The following is a 3781-nucleotide window of genomic DNA, read 5'->3' on the forward strand; positions in this document are numbered from 1 at the left end:
CCCACCTGTGACACCAGGGAGCTGAGGCACACAGAGCCATCCCAGCCCCTGGGAACTGGCCACTTGGTGGAACCCAGAATGTCCCTTGGACACTTGGATGTTCCAGGCCCAGGTCAGAAGCATCTGAGACCCTGGCATGCAGCCAGAAACCCCTGTGGCTTTGAATCTGATCCCTGGAACAATTTACCAACCTGGCAGGAAGAACAAGAAATCACAAGAGTGATAATATAGAATAATAGAAGTACAGGGGTACTTTGAGTGCTGTACAGGGGGGGTTTAGGCCTTGTACAGAGGGGTCTGAGTTTTGTACATGGGGGTCAGAAGTTCTAAGATGGAGGGATTTGGGCGTGCCCTGTCCTCCTTCTTTCTCCTTCCTATCCCCCATGTTCATGGTGATGTTGGCACTCACAGATTGGTTTAGAGTAGAAAGTCACCATTCAATATAGGTAATAATAATTAGAGAAAAACCATAAACATTTAACACATAATGTGTGATATAAAAGATGGCACCAGCCCCCTGGGCAGTCAGAGAGTGTCAGAGACAGTGTCTGTGTGTGTGCCTTTGTCTGACCTGCTGAATGGACAGCAGCAATTCAGGAAGAAATTCTTTTAGTTAACATACAATAAACTACCTTGAGACCAGACAGCTGAAGACTGCTGAGTCTTTCTTTGAAGGCACGGGTTGGAAGAGAGACTTTTCCATCTTTCAGGGCCACCCCAATCTGGGGGTGAGCCCTGGCAGTCACTCTGCCTGGTCTATTGCCCTGGCCACAAATAGAGAATGAGCTTTTTACTTCAGTTTTTAATTTGCTTATTGCTTCTCAGAACCCTCACCATGAGAAGCAAGCCATGAGGCCATATTTTCTAAAGCAGCTCAGATCACAGGGTAAGAGAAAACCAAAGACACAGTGGAAAAAAATGGCACAGCAAAATCCATGATCTAAACTACAGCTGAACCTCAGCTGCAGACCCATCCCTGGCTGACCCTGCCATCAAAAAAGAGCCAAGGGTCTGTAACTGCAGAGTTAGTCCCACTTTCCTAAGACAACAGAAAATTTAAGTGCAAAATATTTATATTCAATTTATTGTGCAGAGTCACAAGCCCAAGTACAGCCACCCAGCCTGTCCCAGGGGCTGGCCAGCAGCAGCCCAAAAAACACTCTGACAACACCAAGAGGGCAGAAAACACCCCACCAACTTCCTCAAAGCACTTTAAATTTAATTCTTTTTTTCATAAAATCAAGAAGATTAACAGAGAATATTAACACTGAGCTCAGGCATCCCCCCCTTCCTGCTCCTTCCAGCTCAGCTAAAAGATTTTTATATCAGCTGTGGGGGGGGGAGTCAGGGATCACTGCTGATTTCTAAGTTTCACCTGGCCAGGAGATCAGGCACCAGCTGGGATGGGGACTGTTCTGTCTCAGCGTTTGCATGTGTTTTGTATTGCTGTGATTTGGCTTTGGGATTGGGAGGTCCTCTTATGTCAGACACCTCATCCCTTATAATTACTATAATTACTATGCCACCTCCTCTCAGAAATACTGGCCTTTAGAGTGGAAATGAAACTCCTAAACTCTGATGCCACAAACTGAAGGGTGACTGCACTGAGGCAGCAGCACCACTTTTTCACTTCATGGAATTCTAATGTTTTTCTCTATTTTGACAAAAAAAATAGGAGAACTATTATTTAAAATAATAACTATTCACAAAGTTGTTGCTAACACACATCATTGCCTTCTAAAACAGCCATTTCCTGAAAAAAAGAAGAGAAAGAATAGCATCATTACTGGAAAAGCAAGTTTTGAAAGAGTCACTTTATTTGGCATGGCAGACACACTGTGCCTTTAATTTGGTTTTTGACAACCACACAAACGAGTCAAAAAATGAAGCAGGCATGAAATGGATGGTGCTCTCTTGAATCAAAACTTCTAACAAAGGTGGTATTTAGGTTTCAGTTTCTTCTGTCACACAATCAGCTGTGTGCCTTTCCAAGAGTCACTCACTGGGAACTGGAATCGCTGGAAACAATTTCAGTGCAAGCCCAGAGCACACTGACCAAGGTGCAAAAGAGGGCAGAGTCTGTCCTGGAGCAAACAGCACTTGGGGGAAATTATTCCCAGTTAAAAGGTTCATTATGGCTTTTGAAGCACTTCTGCAGTAATGGGAAAAAAAACAATAAAAAAGCTGAATTCTTCCAGTAGGCTCTGCCTTTTTATTCAGCTGATCGAAGTGGGTCCCATTTCCTGCTTCTTGGAACAGAAAATTGCTTTTTGAGCTGAACTTTTTGGCACTAAACAGCTTTATAATTTTTGTCTTGTTTAGAAGGAACATTTTAGCAATTTTGTTGAACAGCAGAAGAAAAATAATTTAAATTTCTTTATGTGAGATAACTTATGAAAATAATTTTTCTGTACAAAATTCATTAGAATAACACATTAAAAAAAACCACACAAAGCCATCAGCCTTGACATCCAGAAAGTTTGTATGAATATTTTTTTAATTATTTGAGATGGAAATCCAAGCTTACAAGATCATCACTGTAACCCTGTAACACTGTGACCCTATTCATATAACATGAGTAAAGGACCTGAGGGCTTTTTCTAGAATTCATATTTAACAATTACTTAATTTCTTGTCATTACTGAAAAGAAAATTCTGGCAGTTTTGTGTTTCAATTATTTAGTGATACATTTGGCACACAGGCATTTCCCTATATAAAATTATGACACTTTCAGACAGGGATAAGTTGAGTGTTTTCTTGGCTGGGCACAGTGCCTGGCAAAATCTAATTAAGTATTAAGGAAAAGTTTCCCTATTTCATATTGAATGCTTATATTTGTCATTCAGATCCCTTTGCTTCCAGTATTGGAATAAAATATTAAAGAATGCAAGGTGCAAAGGTGTCCAAGAATCTCCAACAACAATTGTATCATGTGCTGTTAAAAATAAATAAAAGAAAACCAAATAAACATTGTAGAAAAAAAAATTCCTAAAAGTGTATCATAGCTCATATTGCATTTGAACAAATGGATGATGATGGAAAGCACAGCTTGCTTTGTACTTGAATACTGATGGTTATATCTGAAGGAGTTATTTTTCTGAATAAAATAGGTTTTGTCTATTTCAGGCAAGCAGTTCCATTTATGTTAGATATTTTCACATGATTACCTTAAAAGACCATGTAGCTTATTCCAGCTTTTGCCTTGATTGCATAAATCAGCAGTTATTTTAATCTAAGTGGAAAATATTCCGACTTGAGACCCAAACAGGGCAAAACTGTCTGCTGAGCCATCTATGTAGCTTTAAAAGCTCCGTGTTATCCCGGCTGTCATTTCTGTTTGCCTCAGAGGGGAAAGCTGTCTTTGATCCCATTAGCCCTGCTGGAAGAGCAGCCTGGAACCAGCCAGGGCCAAGGGAGCAGCTCCACTGGTGCTGCTCAGCTGGGCTGGCACTCAGCCTGAGGAGTGCTGGGCTTTCATTCCTGCCACACCAACCCCACTGCTTCCCTGGGCCTCTCCCCCAGCTGAAGCCCCTGCTCTCAGGAGCAGCAGCTGAAATAAAAGCCTTTTCCCAGGATGTGCTGGCCAGCAGCACCTGAAAGCAACAGGAGTGCTCTGAATGGTGCCCTGCGGGGTCAGGAAGGATTTGGGACCAGGAGGATGCAGGTTTGGGGAGGAGGGTCCAGCAGGGAGCTGAGGGCAGTGCTTGGAGAAGCTGTGAGGACACCTGAGAAAGATCATGGAAACATGGAATGGGTTGGAAGGGACCTTAAGGCCATCTC

Source organism: Vidua chalybeata, chromosome 8, assembly GCF_026979565.1.
Source record: "Vidua chalybeata isolate OUT-0048 chromosome 8, bVidCha1 merged haplotype, whole genome shotgun sequence".
Lineage (NCBI taxonomy): Eukaryota > Metazoa > Chordata > Aves > Passeriformes > Viduidae > Vidua > Vidua chalybeata.